Source organism: Polyergus mexicanus, unplaced genomic scaffold, assembly GCF_030449975.1.
Source record: "Polyergus mexicanus isolate NDT 795.1 unplaced genomic scaffold, iyPolMexi1.0 SCAF_28, whole genome shotgun sequence".
Taxonomy (NCBI): Eukaryota; Metazoa; Arthropoda; class Insecta; order Hymenoptera; family Formicidae; genus Polyergus; species Polyergus mexicanus.
In genome coordinates, this window is record NW_027223348.1 from 175001 (window position 1) to 200130 (window position 25130).

A 25130-nucleotide genomic window follows, 5' to 3' on the forward strand; every position below is an offset into this window, starting at 1 on the left:
TTGAATGTTTCGTTTTAACTTATAGCATGATTTTTAGAACTAATACACTAAAAACATTTTTGGCTTGTTATGCTTTGGTATGGATGCGTTCACATCTTCTTATTTTTTTTGTCTGTAAACAGATAGATTAACGTAAATTGAAAATTGAAAATATTTATTTTAAGGTTTATAAATGTAATAAAAGTAAATTAGATTAGAAAAATTTGGTTCTTTGTTTTTTGTTACTGCTATATCATTAATATATGTTTAATAAAATATGTTAAATAAAAATATATTATAACAAATACAAATTAATACAAATCTTACCCAACAATTATATCATTGTGTTATTATGGATATATATTTGTCGTACTTGTTATTGTACGCAGGACATTTTTCCTGTAATAATTTTTGTATGCAGTTTTTGCAACAACATAAGTGTCCACATGGTATGAAAGCTATCTTAGATCTCTCGACTAAACATATAATTCATATTCCTTCTTCATATGAATTGTTTGTACTTATATTTAGTTGATTCTATACGCTTAATGGATCATCTTTTGTAATCTCTTCATTAATCCAGTAACTATAATCGTCATAAGGAACTTCATAAATATATTCTGCAAAAATATAATATTTTGTTATTTTACTTTATGTGTGTGTGTGTGTGCGCGCGCGTGTGTACGCGCGTGTGTGTGCGTGTGCGTGTGCGTGGGTGTGGGTATGTGTGTGTGTGTATTTTATGTATGCCTTTTAATTTTACAAATAATTATATTTAATTACCTTCATCATTATCACTGTCATCATTATTTTTCTCGGTTTCTCTTTTATCAACTTCTACAGTTTCAGCTGTTGAATAAACACTAATACGTTAGAGTATTATATTAACAAGCTTAAAAAAATAATGTTAATATCTAGAAGTTTATGTAAATTGTTGTGAGATTGTTTATGAGAAAATGACTGATTTAGATTGTTTAGATTTTAGATTATATATTGAGCTTATGTAACTATAACTGAATAAAAGGAAATTTAGTGTAACACATTTTTATTAAAATATTATAAACACTTCTCATGCTTAAATATTGTATATTATTATTTTCAACAACTAACAAATTTAATTGAATGATTAATCAAGCTACATATAGCCAGCATTTCAAAAATATTACCTATATTAAATGTTCCTTGTTTTAGTTTTAATCCAGTTATAAAGTATATAAATTAATATGAAATTAGTATATATATATATAAATTATATTTTACCTCACGTTGCTTTCGTTCGTCTCTCGATACCCTTTCACGAGCCCCGGATTCCGACCGAGTTATCCACGACCGCCTCGCGAAAGCGGTTTATTACAAACATTGCAGCTGTCGTGAATAACTCGGTCGGAATCCGGGACTCGTGAAAGGGTATCGAGAGACGAACGAAAGCAACGTGAGGTAAAATATAATTTATTGCGTGTAAGTATGTGTGTAAACAGAGTGAGTGTATGTGTATAAACGCTGTATGTGTGTGAGCGTGTGTACTTGTGTATGAGTGAGACGATAGGCGAGCGAGTGCGTGCGCGAACGTATAATATAGAAGTATGATGTACAATGTATCGAAAGTATGTATGTGATGCGAATGACAATGTGTGTGCGGCAAGATGCACTCGTGTATGTGTGAGAGGCGGAATCGGTTAGCGGTGCGGTCGTGTCGGTCGCGGTGCATCCGAATTACATGCACGTATGCGCGGCGCGGAGCGCTATTTCGGTTCGATATATGCTAGCGGGTCGTGATTTCGGCAGAGGCCGCTAACTATCGGGCGATAATTTCGGTCGGGCCGGTGGGCGGTCTTTAGACGCGCTTGTATCGATTCAATTGCGTGGATCGATGTCGCGGCAGGATTAGATCCTCCCCCTGAGTGGGACTTAGCGCGCCGTATTAATGGCGAGTCCGATTTCGTAAATGGCGGTCGCGGAATTATTGCCGGTTCGCCCTGTCCGGGATAGTCTGTCCGTGGAATTCAGGAGTGCAACGGCTGACGGGAACACCCGTCAATGGCAGGGAACTCCCTACCACTGGTTGATCGCTGTTGCACTTAGGTGGACGGATTGTTCGAGGCGTCGAGAACTCTCGGCGGAGGTTGAGTACGTCCAACCCCGTTTTCCTCTTTTCGTAATAGATCGGAAGGATCGCTCGTGGAGATGCCGCAAACTCTCGACGGAGGCAGGGTACTCCCAACCCCGGTTTTCTCTCTCTTTCAGCGTGTTTCAGGATCGTTCGGGTTTCCAGGCGTTTTACAGACTCTGGCGGTTGCGAAAGATCTGGTCCTGAGATGTGAAACGTGCTCTATTTATACCGCTTTTCCAGCGGGTGCGCGTGCGTAATATGCCTTAATGTTTAAGGCATATTATTTAACGGTGAACCACCGCGCGCGACTCGGGTGGTTTCGAGAACGGTCGGTACGGTTACCCGAGCGCGGCGACGGGTCCGGGTAAACACGCGGCTTAACGGCGGTTACAAATTGGAACGTTTATTATCTCTTAAAAATGGGCGCTTAGCGCCTCCGCATTATGCCCGACCGGAGTTTGTCGGGCGGCGGACTTCCGGCGGATCGACGGCCGGGTAACGGTGGAGGGATGCATCGTTACATGTTATTTGGGGGACAATACCGGATTCTGCAAGTAGAACGTTCGAAGGGGTTGTTTGCCTTAATCCGAGACACAAGCGGATAGCCTGCCTTTGAATTTTCTCCAGTTTTTCTAAGTGGGTGAAATTGTTAGAACGAATATATGGAAAGTTGTATTCAATTGAGCCTCTGATCAAAGCTTTGTAAATGTTGAGAAATAACACGGGGTTGGCTCCCCACCAGACACCTCGTAATGATTTAAGAATGTTTAAAAACTTGGTGCATTTTTTAGATAGAAATTCCATATGTAGGTTGCCGTGAAGTTTAGGGTCAAGAATGATATCCAAAAATCTGTGGGACGTAGATGATGTGATTACCGAGTCCTGAAGGTTGATTGAGTAGGAGAGAGGACTTTTTCTTCGTCTGGAGAAAACCATTAGAGCTGCTTGTTCTAGGGTCTGTAAAGATTGGTCGATATTTGAGGACCTGGCAAAAATGGCTATGTCATCGGCGAATAGTAGGATTTCGCATTTATTGTTGAGGATTGATTGGCATTTTGAGATGTAGATGTTAAAGAGAAGAGGGCTTAAAATTGAGCCTTGGGGGACTTCCCTATAGGAAAATAAGGTGTTGGAAATTTCTCCATTGATCACAAATTGTAATTTCCTCATGTGAATGAGGTTATATATAAATTGGCACAGTTTGGAAGGGAAACCGAGTTCGATTAAGTCTTCTATAAGGATGTTAGGAACAACGTTGTCAAAGGCTCCGACAATGTCGAGAAACAAGCAGGCTGTAGGTTGATTGAGGGCAAATCCTGTATAGATGTCAGTAAACAGAGCATCGAGATTGTCGTGGCAGGATTTTCTTTTTCTGAAGCCAAATTGTCTTGATGGTAGAATTTTATTTTTTTCCACCCACCATTCGAGGCGAGAATGAATAAGTTTTTCCGTTAATTTTAGGAGGCAGGAAGTGAGGGAAATTGGTCGAAATTTACCCGGGGAGTTTTTTGGAATTAGAAATACAATGGATTGTTGCCAAGAATAGGGGAAATTTCCCTCTTCAAATACAATATATTGTTTAGAATGTCTAACAGAATTGGAAGGTATTGATCCGGCAAAAGGGAGATCATTCTATAATCGATTCGATCCGATCCTGGAGAGAATTTTGTTTTGAGATTTTTGATATGACTGATGAGTTCGGAGATAGTGAAAGGTTTATCGAACATGCTGCAGGATACAGGATTAGGAAAATCTTCAGAGGAAAAGTATTGTTTGCAGAGAGCGGAAGGGGGGGGGGGCAGAGAGTTGAAATTAAGGTTTTTATACCTTTAGGAATCTCGAAGTTAGAAGAATTTTGAAAGTAAGGCAGGCTAGATGCCTGGATTTGAACCTTTTGATCATCGTCCATAAGTGCTGTATAGGGGTATGGTCATTTAAGGTACTACAAAAATTTCTCCATCCTTTTCTCTTTGCTGATCGCAAAGTGCGTTTGGCTATTGCTTCCGATTTTTTCATGTTTAGGTAATTGGAGAAGGAGGGGTTACTTCTATATAATTTCAGAGCTTTTTTGCGGTTAGATGAGGCTGTTTCGCATTCGTCGTCCCACCACGGGGCGGGGAGAGTGGAGCGCTTGGGAAGGGGAGTAGGAGGTTTTCGGTGAATGGAGTTTTGGGAGCGGGAATGATTGGGGACTTGCTCTAAGATGTGTGTAATAAATTTTTCATATGTTTCTATGGAGGAGGAAGAGATGGAGATAGCATCTAATAGAGAAGAAAAGTTTTGAATGAGATTTGAAGTGAATTGAATTTGATCAGACTTTTTCATCTTGATTTTGTGGGAAAAGAAGATACGTCTTTTGACTTTACAGTTTATTGAAATGGAAATAGGGAAATGATCGCTAAAGTAGAGGTCAGAGAGAACTTTCGATTCGCACAAACAGTATAGTGCGGGAGACGCAAAAGATAAGTCGATGACGGACTTGGCCTGATTAGGACGAGTAAGGAAGGTGGGGAAGCCGTCATTAAGACAGATGAAGGAATGATCTACTGCTGAGGCCAACAGGGCTGCGCCCGAGTTGTCTATACGGTTAGAACCCCATTCCGTGTGGTGACTGTTGAAATCACCGATTAGAAGGGAAAAAGGGTGGGAATTGGCAAAATTGAACAAATCATTCCATTCTGAGGCTCGAAGGGGGGATTGGGGAAATTGAGGTGATTTGGAAGAATTGATTTCCGATTGGAATGATTAAGGATTAGCATTCAAATTTGTTGGGAATTTGAAAACAGTCGTTTAAGATTTTGAAGGGAATGTTGTTTTTAACAATTACGGCGAGCCCTCCTGAGTTGCGTGACAGACTGTCTTTTCTGATAACGTGATAATTTTGAAGAGGGAGTAAGGAATCTGGGTTGAGCCAGGTTTCGGATAGAGCGAATGTTGAAATCCTCTGCAATGGATCAAAGAGAGTCAATTTTGTTAAAGATAGAATGGCAATTCCAGTGTAAGATTTTGAGGGGAGAGGAGGAATCTAAGGTTGTGTCTGAGTTAAAAGGATTCATGATAAATGGGGGACGTAGGAGTGGGAGGGCATGCAATGAGTAGGTCTTGGATAATTTTTTTTATGTCGTCATATATCCCAAAGGCTTTAAGGAATGGGGAGATTTTTTCAAATAAGGTTTTTATGAGTGGTATAAACGGGGTGAGGAAAGACTGGAGCTCTGGGGAGGAGGGGAAGAAGAGGGGGGCGGGAATGGCAGAAGGAGAGGAGGAATGGGTAGAGGAGGAGGGATCAGGAGAGTGGGGTAGGGTGGAGGAGGAAGGCGGGTGGATGGCTATACCGTTGGAGTATGATGGGAGACGACTGTCTGGTGAGATAAGAAGGGCATTGGGAGGAAAGACTTTGTTGACTGTGGGGCCAGGACCCTGGTTGCCTGGATTGAGATAAAGAGGAGACAGGGAATTTTTTGGGGAGGAGGGAGAGGAAGAGTGAGTGTGTGGAGGCAAGTGCGGATGGGGGGCAAGGTTGTTAGAAGAAGAAGCAGGGTGATGGGGATTATAATGAGGAAACTTTTGTGAGCTACTAACGACCTGCGCATATGAGCGCGGGGAGGGAGAGGGGGATGTGTTGTATGGAGAGATGGAGTACAGCATGTCTGGAGTGGGAGAGTTATTAAGCTCGGGAAAGTTTGAGAAGTTGAAAAAGTTGGGTGTTCTGGTATTATTACCGCAAATGATTTTTTTGGCTTCTATAATAGGGATATTTTTGTAGGCAGCCAGTTCTAGTATGTTTTTCTGTTTGAGCCATTCGGGGCAGGAACGGTCATTAGTTTTGTGAAAGCCTTTGCAATTGATGCATGAAGGGGGTTGATTATTATTTGGGTAAGAAGAGATATTGTCGTGGGATTTATCCCCGCAGAAGGGACAGCGAGGTTGTCCTCTACATTGGGACTTGATGTGTCCATAGCGATAGCAGGAGTAGCAAAGGGAGGGATTTGAGATTAAAAGAGAAACTTCGTACCTGACCATGTACAGGGAAAGAGACTTTGGGATGTCCTGTCCCTCAAAGGTGATTGCGATGGATTTGGAAGGTACGTAGCTTACCAATCTTGTCGATAGATCTATAACCTTTCTATGGAGCCTACGCACAGAGTTAATCCAAACCGAGCAGTCTATTTCTTCCTTGATAGTGCTTTCAGTGAGGTCAAGTGGAACGTTTCTTATTATTCCTTGTCTCTGTAAGAAGGAATATAGGCAATTAGATTATTGGCGTTGAGGATTGGGTTATTGATAAGGTTGTTTGCTGCCTCGCGTGATTTGAATTGGGCAGATATTTTAGAGAAGCCTAGTTTTTTAATTTGTATAATGTCTTTTTTGAGAGTGGAGCTGAGGAGACGGCCCACTGTGAGGGAATGAATGGAAGTGTTGGCTGCTCCTATGGACGTGATAACAATTTCAAATGGTCCTTGACAGAATTTGGTGTATCTATTGTTAAGGACTGTGTCTGGAATGATTCTAGAAGCATTGAGTTTTTTCGGAACAGAGTTGTCTTCTTCTTGAGATTTTTGAATTTGCCTCTTGAGAAACGAGGAGCTTAAATCACTTGAGATTACTTGGGATTACTGGATCTAGAGGCACGGTTATTTTTTCGGACTGAATTTCTTGTTTGGAAAATAGCAGGGAAACTTCGTGTGAGATTGATTCGATTTCCATATCACTATCGGAAGAATCGTTAGCCAGTGGTTTTAATGGTTTAAGATTGCTAGCGATTAGGTTAAGAATCGCTTCTTGAGTTTCAGGATCGGTTGCATTATCACTCATGTTTGAGAGGGAAGAACATCTTTTTCTTTTACGGGCGACCGTGACCGACTGCTAACCCGCAGAGGCGGCATGGTAGCATTTAGAATAAGCGATGTGCTATGTTAATTTAAAGCGCAGGTGGCCAAAAGAAAGAAAAAGTATATCACGCTACGACACACAAAGGAGTGGATGATGTAATATGGCGGGCACACGCCGGAGAAAGGCCCGGTACTAGCCAGCCTAAAATTACGTGTCACTTGTTCCTTGGATTAATCCGAGTATAGTTAGACACTTTGATGAAAAGAGAGACAAGCTCTGAAAAGAGCTGTTGTACTGCAAAGCTGGTTAAGCTGAATTGTTAAGCAAACTCGTGCACTTATTACGCAAACTCGACACCAAGAACACGTCCGCACTTGACCGAGGCCGGAACGGAAGTCAGGAACAGTCAGAATGTATGAATATTCAGATGCGATACGCTTGATCGAAATGTGCGCGAAAGAAACGTGCGCGAAAGAAATGTGCGCGAAAGAACTATGCGCGAAAGAAATGTGCGCAAAAGAAATGTGTGCAAAAGAACTGTGCGCAAAAGAACTGTGTGCAAACGAACTGTGTGTAAACGAACAGTAACAAACGTTTATTTACCAAATGAAATTAATAATAAATGTCAAAAAATTTCAAAATTATACATGCATACATGCGTGTGTATGTATTTTAAATTATACAAAAATATGTGGTGTGTCCAAAAGCAACGTGTCCAATTGAACGGTGCGCAAATAAAATGTGTCTAAACAAACCGTGCGCAATTGAAATGTGTCCAATCGAACGGTGCGCAACTTCATGTGTCTAATATCACAGTATGCGATTGCAACGTATCTAATTGTACTGTGCGCAAGTGAGCCTCTCCCTTCGAGAGCGAGGCGAGAGTAAAAAAGTGTGCGAGGATCTATGGGTTCGCGGAAAAATAAATCTCGCGAGTACAATTTACGGTTTTTTAATTATCACTAAATAATTAAAACTGTAACGCCACAGCCGTTACTACCGGCGTGTACAAAATATCTGTTGTACTACATCCGCCTCGCTTACTCTACCCTGCTCTGCCTATCCCGTTTGCACTACAGCCGCGCACGCTCTCTCGCTCGCTCGCATGCCACACGCACCGTCCCGCTCGCGCTAGGCGCACTATCTCGCTTGGCATGCGCTCTCGCTCTCGACTCGCACTGTCTCTCTCTCACGGTCCCCACATGGAATTGCCTCTACTACCGGACCGACAGCATAGTGGGGGGCCCCGGCCGGGTATATAAGCCCGGCCGGCCGAGACATCGAGATCAGATCCTGTCCCGACATCCAGCTCCCGACACCGACCTGACCAGTACCTACTACCTCTCGGGGCCAAGGTTTCTCTTGACACTGCCGGGTTTCGCCGGCACTCTATACCTTCGGGCTGAAGTTTCGCTCAGCCCAGTCGGGTTTCACCACTCCTCGGGCTAAGCCTGTCGGGTTTCGCCGGCTCCTAGCACCTACCCGGGCTGAGGTTTCGCTCAGTCCTGCCAGGTTTCGCCGGTTTCCATTGTCAAGGCCGGACTCGACGTGACACTCGGGCCAGCCGGCAATACTGAACCACCTAGCCTGACACTAGTTGATAAGTCGCCTGTAGATATCGCGCTAGAAATAAGCCTGCTCGTCCTAAGAGCCTGCTAGTTATAACCTCGCCGTAATCTTAAGCTCACCTGTAAATAAAAACCGCCGTAGAAATTAAACCGCGTCCACTTTGCGCTACCATCGCGTGCCGCCTTGCGTTTCTCGCCGCTTACCGCTTCACACCCGCCGCTTTGCACGTCCGCTGCACACCGACCCGCGCCTGACACCAGCTCTCTGCCTACCACACGCTGTCCGACATTGCCTGGCCCTGCACGCTACTCTGTACATATCTATCTCTATCTAAATAAACTATCTTTTCTACCTATACTGTGTTCTCGTAAGCTTGAGTCTCCCCTCCTCCCGAACCCGGACACCGACGAGCCGATCCGAGCGTCGAGCGAGGTGACCGCGTTACAAAACAATCACAAATTATACAAAAAGTTCCAGAAAAAAGACAAGCGGTCGGTTATAGGCGGTTTCACAAATAGAGTAGCGGTTGGTTATAAGCGGTTTCACGAAAAGAATAACGATTGTCGTAGAGTACGAAACACAGCGGGTATCGGTAAGCGGTATGTTGTGTCTCTAGCCGCTAAGGAAGATGTCGTTTGGGATTTGTACGCCTAAAGGATTAGAATCCACGCTCGAAATAAGACACTCCCGGACGTTAGGTATAATTTAGTATATTTTGCAAGATTTAATACACTTTCACTTATTCGCGATTATAATAGTCGGGCGCGATACGTACGGTACTTCGATAATATTGAGCGAGCGAATAGTCAGCGAGTAGTCCCGCGAGGTGCATCTCGCGCTTATTATATCTCTTAATTAATTAGGTCGTTGATTGGGGAGGAATGTGGTGTCCCTGACCGGAGCATGTCTCGTGCTCCGCTTGTCAGTCTGTCTCGTCAGCTGCTTACTCAGCTTCCAAGAACTTGACCGTGACTTCCTTCTCTTTAGTCACGTATCTTACTTTTAATTTATTTTTATTCTTTTATTACTTTACTCTTTCCTAATTTTCCTTGATCTGTTTTCTAATTTTAATGCTTTGCTTTACTCAGCTCTTTCTTACACTTTTCTGTGTCACTTTATATTAAGAAATTGGTCGGGTTACGACAGGTATGACAAAATATGCGGTATAACTCAACGCGTAAGCGAGTGTCAGGCGCCCCTCATGAGCGGGCTCTTTTATAGTGGTTCTTTATTCTCTCGCTGCCAATAAGTTTGAACCTCCGAGTTCGGTTCGCAAATTCAACTCGGCGCCAAACTTCATTGGCCGCCACTTGAAATATCGGCGCGAAATGAGATTTAGCGCGAGTGATAGGCAAATGGCCCGTACGTCACGGGCTACGACACGGCTTCGCGCGTGTCGACAGCCGTTTTTCGCGCGGCTAACCGACAAAGTTGTTTTCGCGTTTTATTATTGTGCTTGTTTGTGACATGGGCATCGCTGGCACTAAGCTCCGAATAATAATGACGATAACAACAATTTGTTTGTTTCTTTGAATTGTTTTTTGACTTTGATCGCGATGAAATACCTATGCGAAGCCCATGTCGCAAAGATATAATTAATTTACATGTATTTTAATGCGATCTCAAACAAAGAGAAATGTATCAGTTATATTAATTCGGAACTATATAATCAATAATAATTGTATGTTCTTATCTTCTTGTATTATACATAATATAATGTTATGTAGATGTCTTAAAAAATTAGCAACAATTATTATTAATTATAACCGAGCACTTGAAGTTTTATTGAACCCTAAAAACAAAATTATATGTTCGTGTTTTTGAATCCGAGTAGTCTATGCGGTAACAAACAAGCCTGCACTTAGCACGTGCGGCTACCGATATTTATTGTATCAATACTGTCATTTATGTTACACTTACATATAGTGCATTCCACGTGTCAGAGATCCACTTAAAAATGAACTGCTTGGGATTTTTAAAATGATCATGAAAACATGTTAATGCACATATTGTATAAGGTTAAAGATAAAAAAAAATAAGTATTATATGCCTTGCATTCAAGGTATTAGAGATAGGTCGTTTTAAGAAATTTTTCTTTTTTCGACATTTATAGCTAAAATTATAAAATATACAAAATTTTTATAGACATGAATTTTTTAAGATTTTTCCCGTATTTTCAGATAAAAAAGTTAATTTTAGTGAGAAAAATTTAATAGTATGAAAAATATAAATTTTTTAGTTTTAAGTAAATAAATGAAAAATTATATCCACTTTTAAAAATCTGAAAAAATTCTCAAAAATACTCCAATATGTACATAAATATACATCAAATATGTATATAAATCATATCACACAAACTTTATAGTTTGTATAAAAAATTTGCCGTTGCTGCAGTGAAAATTTGAAACCCTCATCCGATAGCTGTGACTTGTCCAAATAAATATTTTAAAATTATTATTTTATTATTTTATATATCCAAAATCAATTATGATACATTAATGAAATTTTTGCGATACAAATGACACGAAACACGACATAAATGGGATAATTTTTAGTCAATTATGTAATTAAAATTATGATTACTTATTTCATAAAAAATAATCGGATTTATATCGTATTTGGTGTCATTTTAATCGCAAAAATGTAATTAATCCATTACAATTATTTTCAGATATATAAAATGCGAAATACAAAAGTTTTATTTTCTATAGTAAGATAACATATATACGTGAAAGATTACAGATAAAAGGAGTCACGCGAGCGAGGCTTTGGAACTCTTTCATGTTTGTCATCTCACTTACTCCTTCATTCTTTCTCGCTCTCACTTTTGTCGACTCTCCAGCGTCTTTTGGGGATCTCTCCTTATCTACAAAATATAAAGAGCGCTAAATTCTTTGGTTATAGCATCACTTCTTGCTGCGCAGGATTTTCGCATCCTATGTTATTTCATATTACTTTTGTTTGCAAACTATAACATTTTCTGTCCTTTTGCTCACCTCATTCTTTTATTCACATCGCTCTTTCTGCTCTTTTTTCTATACAAATAAATTAATTTTTTTATTTTCGTTTCATAGAAGATATCATTAAATAAAACAATTAAATTACATTTCAATGTTTTTTGTTTTGCTATTCTCTAAATACATCTAAATAATCTAATCTGTATATATTTTTTACATTTGCAATAATCAATTGTGATCAATTAGTTATTTTATATACAATAGCATTTTATATAAAGTAGTAAAACAGAACAAAAAGTTATTTAATTGTACATTTTATGTAATGATATATTCCATGAAATGAAAATAAAAAAATTAATTTATTTGTATAGAGAAAAAAGCAGAAAGCAATGTGAATGAAAAAAGTGAGCAGAAAAAAAATATAGCGAGCGAACAGAAATAATATGAAATGACACAGGACGCGAAAGCGCTGCACAGTACAAAGCGACGCTATAACTAATAAATTTTGCGCTTTTCTGTAAGAATAAAAAATTGATTCAGGTATCGCGTCACTTTTCTTCGCGCAATATTTTCGTAATTTGTAAACATTTAGTATGTTGTAGCTACGAGCATGCAAAGACAAAAGTAAATGATGAAGATAGAAAGATAGAAAAAAATATATCTAATTTTATTTTCTCCATTCATAAATTAATAAATAGCTGTAAATAATAATAAAATATCATAAAGATTTTTATAGCAAATATAAAAACTATATACATTATATTATATAAATATATTTAGAGAATAGCAAAATAAAAAGAGAAAGTAACTTATAATAACTTATAGCATTTTTCATATGTTATAAAAGTGCGTAAAATAATTTATTTTTATATAGGAAGACGAAAAGGATAAAAAACGAATAAAAAAAAGGATAAAAAACAAATACAAGAATATAATAAAAGAATATAATAAAATATAGAAATATATAATATAATAAAAAAATAGAAGAATATAATATAATGCAAATATGAAGGAATATAATAATGAACTAGCATAGAGAGGAAGAGACAGAGAATGAGAGAGAGAGAGAGAGAAGGAGACAGAGAGAGGAGATAGATAGACAGATAGATAGATAGAGAGAGAGGCACGAATGTAAGCGATATGTACAAGGAGAATGAATCTGAGCGATATGTAATACGCAGTGAGCGAGCGATTAGAAAGAGATAGAATAAGCGTGTGATTGAGAAAAAGAAGATACGAGAAACTGCTATAATGCTAGTGCGTACATGTATATACTTTCACACGCGCGATAGAGACAAAGATAGTACGATTATATCTGTCCTTGTCACGTAAAGGTGCGTGTCCACCTGCGAGTAAAACTCTCGAGAATAGCTCTCGAGAGTGATTCTCGCAAGTGGACATACCCTTGAGAGTATCTAATGGAGAATGACTCGCAGCTCTCGGCGAGCGAACTTGTCGAGACCTGCTCGCAAATCGACACGACGTTGTTTTACTCTCGGAGCTCAGCTCGTTAAATTCGAACGTTGTTCGTATTTTGAGAGCGACGTGTTGAGAGTAAAAATCAAGATGGCAAAAATTTGGTCCTCTGACGAAACAAAGAAACTTATTGAACAATACGAAAGTTATGAACTATTGTGGAATACAAAACTTCATGACTATCGTGACAGAAATAAAAAAAATATAATCCTAAAAGATCTTGGTGAAAAATTTGCATGTTCTGCGAATGAAGTGCAAAGAAAACTTCACAATTTAAGGAATCAGGTAAGAATATTTTTATTACATTCTCCAATTATTTAGTCGATAATTAATTACACATAAGTTTTACATTGTTCACACGTTTTAATTACATCTTATTGTTAGTTTACATTGCTAAAATTAAATACGTTCAGCTGCAAGTTTTCGTTTACGCGACATCATGATGTCACCACTCTCAGAAATCGACTAAGAAAAAATACGTAAGTGGACACGGTTTTGAGAGAATTCTACAAGAAAATACTCTCCGGATTCTCGCGAGATGCTCGCGAGAGTACAATGTCGGAAAAATTACTCTCAAACGGACAATGTCAGAATCACTCTCGAGAGCTACTTGAGAGTTTTACTCGCAGATGGACACGCACCTTAAGATTGCAGCTCTGCCTATCGCGACATCACGCAACTTATCTACTGCTCTGTTTTACTCTTGAGCCTCCATCTCGCACACACACATATGCACGAAATTTTTGCAGACAGTAATCTTTTTTACTAGGCTTCTAAACACGTTTCTACACATTCACCTATATTCCTTGATGCATTTTTGAGCGGAGAAGTATCCTATTTTGCACGTACACATTGTAAAATTTTTATATTATATAAGTTTTGTTCCGACCTGACGCCAGAAGCCGATAAAAAAACTGTAATTTTTAAGTTTTTTTCCGTTTTTAACATAAACTCGTGAAGTCTCATCTTTGTTTCGATCTTTGTGTACTTAAATCGTGGAAAAGGATTTATTATTCTATTCAACTAAAAAAAAGATTTTGTTGTGCAAAATAATAATCGTTTTGATCGGTAAAACAGAGAAGCCTTGGATCCCCTTAATTCGAAACGAAAATTTGGTTTGGGTTATGTAACGTAACCCAAACCAAATTTTAATTTTAAATCAGAAATAGGTTTGGATTAGGTTATATCTTTTGGCAGTGAAGCACCCCCGTAGGGGCGGCGGAACCCACTATGTCCACGCATATCAAGAGACACGGTAGTGTCTCGCGCCAAGTCATGCGCAGCAACAGTGAGGCACCTCGTGTATCTTTACGCGAGTCGGCTAGTTGAAGGGTATCTTAGATCATCGAACCTCAATAACGTCTGAACCGATTGATGTTTTAATAAGCTTAATCGAAAGTTTGAGTTTGTTTTATATTATGAAAATATTTTTACTTTTCCTCTATGTATCCTATAAATAAAGATATTTTAATCCAAAGTCTCAATGTATAAAATTTTTGCTAAGAAACGTCTCCGTCGTCGCCCAAGCCCCCAATGAGCATGTGTACAAGAAGTTGTACGGTTCGAGCATTCGACATAAGATTGCGCTAGCGGCGCTTCTACTGCTTGCATCCATACCAGCTTTTGATAGATATAGGTTAATAGCTTTGCAATGCAATAGTGCAATGTTATATAACGTAGCACGCTTTCATTTATAAAAAGCAACAAAATTTTCCGTAATACTCGTGGTTAGTTGGATCAAGTATTGAATACACACACACACACACACACACATATCTGATAGTAAATATATATAGAATAGAATATAAACATCCTGTCATAAATGTATAGAATATTTTCATATCTTATTTATAGAGAAAAATAAAATATTGCGAAAGTAATTTACAAAACAAAACATCGCATTACATATAAAAATATTCTATATTTATGATAAGAAAGAGACATATGTATTTTATAGTATGTTTATTATAAGATATATGTGTGTTTGTATTCTATACCTGATTCAACTATCCACAAGTATCACAAAGAATTTTGCAGCTTCACCTTTTTATAAATGAAAGAGTGCTACGCTATATAATGTTGCAGTCTGGTAAATTTAACTTATACCTGTCAAAAGCCACTTTGGATAACTGCGAACAATAATATAGACACATTGCAGGATCCAGTGTATTCGAATACATTCGTCAAAGAAGAGTCATCACATAGTTATTTGCCACGCATCATATGCAGTTACAGATAAGTATAAATAACATTGGTGAAATGCAGTCTGTAAAGTTAATGTCTATAAATATTATGAATTTCTATTTACATAAATATACATTTATTTTTCAGTGGAACACGAAGAATTTCGCAACTTCATTTTCTTATAAATGAAAGAGTGCTGTCAGCCATACATTATTCCATTATGTTATAATAATAAATATTGCAGTCTGGAAAATTTAATCTATACTTGTCGAAAGCCAGTATGGATAACTGCGAGCAATAATATAGACACATTGAAGGATCCAATGTATTCGAATACATTTGTTAAAGAAGTGTCATCACATAGTTATTTGTCACACATCATATGCAGTTACAGATAAGTATAAATAAATAACATTGGTGAAATGCAGTCTGTAAAGTCAATGCGTATAAATCTTATGAATTTCTATTTATATAAATATACATTTATTTTTCAGTGGAACACGAAGAATTTCGCAACTTCATTTTCTTATAAATAAAAGAGTGCTATTAGCCATACATTATTCCATTATGTTATATAATATTGCATTCTGGAAAATTTAATTTATACCTGTTGAAAGACAGTATGGATAACTACGAGCAATAATATAAATTAAATTAATAGAATAGATTAGAATATCTTTATTGTTCCCCAAAGGGGTTACAAATATTTACATCCCTTAGCGTATCACATACATTTCCTTAATCTAACTTATACTACTTAAACTACTTAAACTAACTTATGCTATCCTTATTCTATCTTTCCTTCCTGCCTATACACACACACACGCTAAATTTCTAACCCTTCTTAATCTATTTTGGACCTCCGCTTCCGGTTTTTAGTCCTTTACTTTGTAACAAACCGCTTTCGCGAGGCGGTCGTGGATAACTCGGTCGGGATCCGGGGCTCGTGAAAGGGTATCGAGAGACGAACGATAGATGCGTTAGATAAAAGATAATTTATTGCGTTTGAATATATGTGTGTATACAGAGTGAGTGTGTGTGTGTAATTATTGCGTGTGTCGGGGTGTATGCGCTTGTATGTGAGTGAGTGATAAGCGAGCGAGTGCGTGTGCGAGCGAGTAATATCTGCGTGGGATTTACAATGTATATCGCAAGTATGTGTGTGTGATCGTGTGTATGCAGCCAAACGCCCTCGCGTATGTGTGAATGTCGGAATGGTCTAGCGGCGGTCGCGTCGGTCGCTGTGCGTCCGAATTATATGCACGGTGCGGAATGTGATTTCGGCGGATTCGCAAATATATCGATTACTTTGCGCGGATCTGGATTTCGGCAGGAGCCGCTAGCTACCGGGCGGTAGGTTCGGTCGGGTCGGTGGGCGGTCCTTAAACGCGTCGGTATCGATCTGATTGCGTCGATCGATGTCGCGGCCGGTTAGATCCTCCCCTTTTTAGCGGGACTTAGCGCGCCGTATTAATGGTGATTCCGATCGCGGTAATGGCGGTCGCGGAATTACTACAAGTTCGCGGATATCGCGGTATTGTTCCGTCGGGGATGATTTTCCCGTAGAATGCAGGAGTGCAACGGCCGACGGGAACACCCGTCAACGGCAGGGAACTCCCTACCGCTGGATAATTGCCGTTGCACGCAGGTGGACGGATGCGGGTGAGGTGTCGAGAACTCTCGACGGAGGCTGAGTACACCCAACCCCGTTTTCCTCTCTTTGCAATAGATCGGAAGGATCGCTCGTGGAGATGCCGCAAACTCTCGGCGGAGGCTGGGTACTCCCAACCCCGTTTTCTCTCTCTTTGAGCGGTTATAGGATCGTAGCGGATTTCCAGGCGTCTTACAGACTCTGGCGGTTGCGGAAGATCTGGTCTCGAGGTAGAAAATTGGCTCTTATTTATACCGCTTTTTCCGGCGGGTGCGCGTGCGTAATATGCCTGATTGTTTTACGGCATATTGTTTAAGATTGAACCGCCGCGCGCGACTCGGGCGGTTTCGGGAACGGTCGGTACGGTTACCCGAGCGCGGCGACGGTTCCCGGTAAACAAACGCGTCTTGACGGCGGTTATAAATTTGAACGCCTTTTCTATATCTTAAAAATGGGCGCTCGGCGCCTCCGCATTATGCCCGACCGGTGTTTGTCGGGCGGCGGACTTCCGGCGGATCGACGGCCGGGTAACGGTGGAGGGATGCATCGTTACAACTTCACCTTCTCTCCTCTTCCCTTCCTTTCTCATTCACTCTCTCTCATTCTTTCATTCCCTCTCTTCCTCCCTTTCCCTCCCCACTGCCTTATCCTCCCTTCTTCTCAATACATCCTTCATCCATTCTTCCCCCTCCCCTTCCTCTCCTAATATTCTTTCCACCGCCTCTTGCCAGCTTTCCTCCCCCTCTCCTTCTCCTCTCCCGCATCCCTCCCATACATGTTCCCATGTCTCTCTCTCTCTATTACACACCCTACATACTTTTTTCTCTTCACTTTCCCAATACCTACTTTCCCTCATTTCATTACCTAGCCTAAATCTTGTCATCCTTCCCCACCTCCTCTCCGACCAACCAAATACTTTGGTATTCCCTCACTCTTTATTCTCTTGTACCATCTATTAAACCTCGACTCCTCTATTCTTTCTTTTCTCTCCTCCCTTTGTAACTCCTTGTCTTTCCTTTCCACTTCCTCATACTCTATCATCCCTCCCTCTCCCTCTCTATTCCATGCCAATTCCTCTAGCCCTTTTCCCTGAAATATCTCTCTCTTTCCTTCTCCCATTCCGACACTCCTCTATCCTTTTCTGATCTTTTCTTGATTTCTTCCAAACACTCCTTTGCTAAACTCCCTCCTTTCCCTTCTTCTAGTCTTTTTTCGAAATTCCATGCTCTTCTTGCCGCCCTACTTCTAAGTTTATCTCTTTTTAATTCCTCCCTTACCATGTATCCTGGTGTTCTCCTGTCTACTCCACTAGTAACCACTTTAAGAATCTTTCTTCTACCTTCTCTACTCTATCCCTCTCCTTCCAGCCCCATACCTCCGCTCCATAACTTAACACCGTCCAAACTAATACATCAAAAAGCCAGATCCTCTTCCCTATATCTTTTCCAAATTTTCTCTTTCCTATACTCCATACTTGCCCCATAATTCCCACCGCCTTCCTTACCCTGTCTTTTACATGCCCTTCCTGTCTACCATTTGCCTGAAACACGTATCCTAAATACCTCATTTCTTTAACCTCCTCTATCTTCTTCCCTTTCCACATCCATTTTATTCTTTTTCTCCTACCCCCTCCCTTTCTAAATACCATGACCTTTGTTTTCAATACGTTCACCTCCAGTCTCTTATTGTCCATATATCTTTTCGTCCTTGCTAACATTGCCCTCATCTCATCTTCCTCTTCCGCTAACAGCACTATATCGTCTGCATATGCCATGGAGAATATCTTCCCCTCTCCCAACTTAACTCCACCCCAAATTCCCCTGGCAATTTCCTCCTCCATATCTGCTATTACTATGTTAAATAATATCGGACTTAATGGGCAACCCTGTCTCACTCCTCTACCCGTCCAGAATTCTTCAATTATTTCCTCTCCTATCCTCACTCTACGCTTTGTCTCCCCTATCACCTCTTCTATCCTTTCTATCAGTCCCTCTCTAACCCCTTTTTCCCTTAAGGCTCTTACCAGCACTCCCCTGTCTACTGAGTCAAAAGCCGCTTTCAAGTCTATAAACACACTTATTAATTTCTTTTTCTCCCTGCTAATCTGTCTTTGCGCCAGATAATTCAATACATATATATTGTCCATCACCCCTCTTCCCTTTCTAAATCCTGTCTGATTCTCTGGTATTATACCTTTCTCTTCTACTTCCTCTCTTAACTTTTCTGCCAGAATCGATGTGTATATTTTATACATCGTTGACATAAGCGTCACTCCTCTATAATCCGTTACTTTATCTCCTTCTCCTTTTTTCACAATCGGTGCTATTATCCCTTCCTTCCATCCCTCTGGCCATCCCTCTCCTCTCCATACCTTATTACACGTTTCCCATACCCATTTTCTTATATCTTCTCCCCCGTATCTCCATACTTCATTTGGTATATTATCCAACCCCATAGCTTTGTTTAACCTTAAATTACTCATAACCCTATTTATTTCTTCCCACTCTATTTCCCTTTCCATCTCTCTTCTATTCCTTCCCCCTCTTCCTCTCCGAACTCTTTGTTCTACTCCTCCTAATAACCCCATAAAATACTCCTTCCATTCCTTCATCTGTATCCCTTCCTCTACTCCTTTCCTTTTCCTCCTCTCCCTATTAACTATCTCCCATACTTTACTTTCCGTTCTCGCCTCTCCTGCTTCCCTTATTAATCTCTCTCCCTCCTCTTTCTTTTTCCTTTCACACATCTCCTTGCATTCTCTCTTTTCCTCTCTATACCTTCCTCTCTCTTCTTCTCCTCTCCTCCATTTCCTCAACTTCAGCCTTACTTCCTTCTTTTTCTCTATACACTCCTTATCCCACCACCCCCCTTTTCTTTTCTCTTCCTTTCCTTCCCCCTTCTCGCTCTCTTCCAAGGCCTTCTTTATCCTTTCATTTATTTTCTCTATCTCCTCTTCCGTCCCTCCTTCTTCCCCTCCTATACTTATTTCTCCTATTTCCCTCCTAAATTTCTCTCTCCCCTCCTCATTCCAAACCCCTCTCCTGCCTTTCTGCCTCCCTTTCCTTTTCTTCTTCCAACTGTCTTCCCCTTTTATCCAGCAAATCACCGGGTGATGATCCGAGTCTATGTCCTTTCCTATCTCTAATCTTTCTATTTTTTCCCATATCCCTTCATTTCCTAATACATAATCTATTACCGTGTTTCCTCTCCCCCCGGTATACGTGTATTCTTCTTTTTCATCTCCTTTTATATTCCCATTTATTATACTCCATCCAGTTTCCTCTAGCACCTCTACCAATCTCCTCCCTTCCCTATTACTCTTCTTATCTTTGGAGTTCCTATTCTTTCCAATTTCCTCCTCCTCCCCCAGATTTACCCTTCCTCCCATTTCTCCAGTTCTGGCATTAAAGTCACCTCCTATTATTATTCTCCTTCCTTCCTCCTCTCTCTCTTCCATCCACTTCTTTAAACCCTCTATCTTCCTCTCTAAGTCCTCGTTTACATATACTCCCACTATTCTCCACTCCTCCCCTCCGCTTTTCAATGTCCCCGTCATCATCCCTTTCTCCGTCATTTCAATTTCTCCTATCTCCATTTCCCTTTCCCTTCTTATCCCCATTATCATTCCTCCCATTGCTCTTCCTTTTTTATTCTTTCTACTCGCGTATTGTACCCCCCATTTAAAACCCTTCTGTAACCTGTTTTTTACTCCCCTCCATCATTTCTCGTCTACCCATGTCTCCATGAGTACTATAACATCCCACTCTCCAATCCTATCCCAAAAACCCTTATCTTTGTTTTTTAAACCTGCTACATTCCAGAAAGCCATCTTCCATATCTCTTCCTCCTTACCGCCCCTCCCACGTCTCTCTGTTCCCCCTCTCCTCTCTTTCCCCCCCTTATTACTCTCCCACTTGTCCTCCCCTCCCTCTTCCCTGTCTCTATTACTAGTCCCCTCTCAACTACCTTCCCCCTTATTCCCCCTGTCTCTTTCTCCTATAACCTACTCTCTCCCCCTTCACTTCCCCTCTTTCACTTTTCAATACTTCCTCTTCCTCATTCCTTTTCCACCATTTGCCATCTATTTGCAATCCCCCATTACCTATCGGTACCCTCCTTCCTTCTCCTTCCTCTTTCCTGGCTATCTCCCTGAGCCTCCATCTAACCTTTCTTTCCTCCCATGTTAAATCATCCTCTATCCTTTCCTCTCTTCCCCTCAACTTTTTCTTATTCTCCATAACTTGTCTTTTCTGTTCCATGCTCCCTAACGTCACCACCGCCATTCCTCTCTCTCCTTCCGTCATTATTCCAACTCTTTTGACACTCTCTATTTTTATATTTACTCCTAATATTTCCAAGATCTTTTCTACTCCTCCTCTTACGTCTCCTTTTTCCACTTCTACTCTCCTAATTACTATATTTCTCTTTCTATCCTCTCGTTCCTTCCGCTCTAATTTTCTTTCTATTACCTTTATTTTTGTTTCTAATTCACCTTCTCCTACTACCCCTGCTCCCTCCTTGCCCTCCTCTCCTACTCTTCCTTTCCCTTCCTTTATCCATTTTTCTTTCCAGATTTTCTATCCTTCCTCTCATTTCCCTTCTCTCTTCCTCCCATTCCCTCTCCCTCTCTCTAAATTCCTCCCTTATATTTTCCAATTCCTTTTTTATCCCTTCTTCTTGCCCCACTAAACCATCTTTGATCTCTCTTAAATCCTCTCTTATCTCTTCTCCTAGCAATTTTATCCCTGTTATTATGTCCTTTCTTAATTCCTCCCTCAATTCCCTCTCCCATCCCTCTCTATCCTCCACCTTTCTGTCCCCCATTGCTTTTGGTGATCTTACTATGATTGTACTTGATCTAAAAATAGACTCCTCTCCGTTCTTATCCTCTCTCTCTCTCTTCTTCTTCAAAAACTCTGATATATCCTACACTTCCTTTTCTCTCTTTCGAGTGCTTTATCCCACCTTTCTCCATTCTCCCCTGCTTCTCTATCCTTGTTTCCCTTTTCAGCTTCTTGTTTTGTTTCCTTTTCTCTACTTATATCCTCCTTCTCTTCTCTATTTGACTGTCCTTGTTTCCCCTCTATCTACTCTCTTTGCTTCGTGCTCTGCTGCTCACTAGCGCTACCCTCACTTTTCCCTATCGCGCGCTGTTTCCCTAGCGCTCCGTCGCGTCTACCACTCTATCTATTCTATACTCCGTGCCCACTCGCCCCTAACTGCCGGCTCGTAAATGCCCTTTTATTCCCTTCCCTTCTCACTCCCAGTTCTCCCTTCACTCCTTCACTCGCTCTTTCACCTCCACTCGCTCTCACTCAACCCTTCTCTCTCGTCACCCCTCTAATTCTCCTCTCAACCACCGTCAAACAGCACCTTCCACATACACATGTGTCACACTCTACGTACCGGAAACGGAAGTCTAAATTAAATTAATATTTTTATTTATAAAACTGACATTATCACATATACATATTGTTTAAAAAAGCTAGTGTTGATTCCTGAAAATTTCTTAAAAACGGATTTGTAATAAAGGATTTATAATAAATAAATATATTTTTGTTTGTTTATTAATTAATCAAGTTTTATTTATGTGTATTTTTACCTCATAAGTCATTACATATACATATATATCTCATTACATCTCATTTTAACAAAAATAAAATCTTATTTACATGTCATAAACCAAAAATCAAAAATAGTTTACGCTACGCACATTTCAAAAATCAAAAATAGTTTAAGCTATGCGTAATTCATAAATCAAAAATAGTTTTCACTATACGTAAAAAGAACAAAACATCATATATCTTATCTTATTTATAAAATGTATGCACATATATCTTATTCATAAACTTTATCATAAACATATAGAATTAATTTTGATTAGTAAAAAAAGAAAATATATCTTATTATTTCAAAATTAAAGATAGTTTATACTTTGCATAACAAGAAAGAATAAAAAAACACATTATACCTATAAACTAATAAAAAATAAAATAATAATTCTATATTTTTATGATGACATTACATACATTCATTATCTTAAAATATCTTTAAACTATTTATGTGATTTATATGTCATAAATCAAAAACAATTTATGCTACGCACATTTCAAAAATCAAAAATAGTTTACGTTATGCGTATTCCATAAATAAAAAATAATTTACTCTATACATAAAAAGAACAAAACATCACATATCTAATCTTATTTATAAAATGTATGCACATATATACTTTATTATAAACATATAGAATTAATATTTTGATTAGTAAAAAAAGAAAATATATCGTATTATTTCAAAATTAAAGATAGTTTATACTTTGCATAAAGAAGAACAAAAAAACACATTATACCTATAAAGTAATAAAAAATAAAATAATAATTCTATATTTTTATGATAACATTACATATATTCATTATCTTTAATTCATTATCTTTAATATGACTATTTATTAACCTGATACAGGCTATATTTCTTAAAAGGATTCCTAGCAACTACTAGATTAGAATAAAAGAAAAGTGCATATAATCAAAACATTAAAATACAACCTTTAAATTACATTTTCATTAAAAAAAAACCCAGTGCGGACTATCCCAGAAAGGACTCCCAGCACCCACTAAGTTTTTTTATTGAAAATGTAGAATTTCTTTTGATTTATATTGTCTATGCACTTGTATTTTTATTAACCTGGTGCGGACTATCCTAAAAAAGATTCCCAGCACCCACCGGGTTAATAAAAATACATGTGTATATAATCAAAGCTTTAAATCCAAAGAAATTACATTTTCATTAAAAAAACCCAGTGCGGAGTATCCCAAAAAAAACTGCCAACACCCACCAAGTTTTTTTAATGAAAATGTAAAATTTCTTTTGATTTGTATTTTCTTTGCACTTGTATTTTTATTAACCTGGTGCGGACTATCCTAAAAAAGATTCCCAGCACCCACCGGGTTAATAAAAATACATGTGTATATAATCAATGCTTTAAATCCAAAGAAATTACATTTTCATTAAAAAAAACCCAGTGCGGAGTATCCCAAAAAAAACTTCCAACACCCACCAAGTTTTTTTAATGACAATGTAAAATTTCTTTTGATTTATATTGTCTATATTTATTAACCTGGTGCGTACTATCCTAAAAAAGATTTCCAGCACCCACCGGGTTAATAACAATACACGTGTATATAATCAAAGCTTTATATCAAAAGAAATTACATTTTCATTAAAAAAAACCGAGTGCGGACTATCCCAGAAAGGACTCCTAGCACCCACCAAGTTTTTTTAATGAAAATGTAAAATTTCTTTTGATTTATATTGTCTATACACTTGTATTTTTATTAACCTGGTGCGGACTATCTTAAAAAAGATTCCCAGCACCTACCGGGTTAATAAAAATACACGTGTATATATTCAAAGCTTTAAATCCAAAGAAATTACATTTTCATGAAAAAAACCCAGTGCGGACTATCCCAGATAGGTCTCCTAGCACCCACCAAGTTTTTTTATGGTGGCGGGTTCGTTGTTTATTAATTTAATGATGTTTAACATATACTACATAAAAAGGAATGATATAATCCCTGTGGCGATAAAAAATTCAATCGCACAACTGCACATTCGAGAAAGCGGCCGCGCCGAACAAGCTTACCCGTGAGCCGAAAGACGCTCAGGCAACTATATATACGCCGCGAGTATCTAGTAACGGGCACCTCCGCTAGGCGTCACACGCCAGGAATGCATTTCCGTGGGCAAAAGTCAACCCACGAGGATCATAAGCAGGCTCATCGGGGAGCCACAAAATAAATAATTAGCGCATTCTCGCTACATCAAGAAACGACATGGCGCCTAGTCGCCTCGATCAGACTACGAAGAAGACTCCAGCCGTCAACACGTGGGACGTAAAGAAGAGTTCTCCTCGGGAAGGAGAAGTAGGAGTGCGAAAGTACACCAGACCAGCGCCTCTACATCTCCTGACCCGGAGACAACCAGGCGCATCCTCGCCTTCGCCGGGCGCTCTGCGCCAACCCTCAGGCGCATCCTCGCTTTCGCCTGGCGCTCAGCGCCAAACTTCCGGCGCAAAGACGCCTCCTCCTGGCGCCCTGCGGCACAGCTCCTGCGGATCCTCGCCTCGGACCGGCGTTCCTCGCCACAGTTCCGGCGGATCCTCGCCTCGGCCTGGCGCAACGCGCCCCAGCACAGGCACGTCACCCGCACGCCAGAAGCCTCGAGTGCTGAGCATCGTCTCGGCCCCTCATCGGCTGCGGGTTGCGGAAAAGCAACGCCATAACAGCACCGAACATGCTCATAATAAGCCTCCTTGGCGAAGCAAGGAACCAAAGAAAGCCAGGCCTCCAACCTAGGACGCACCCAGGCG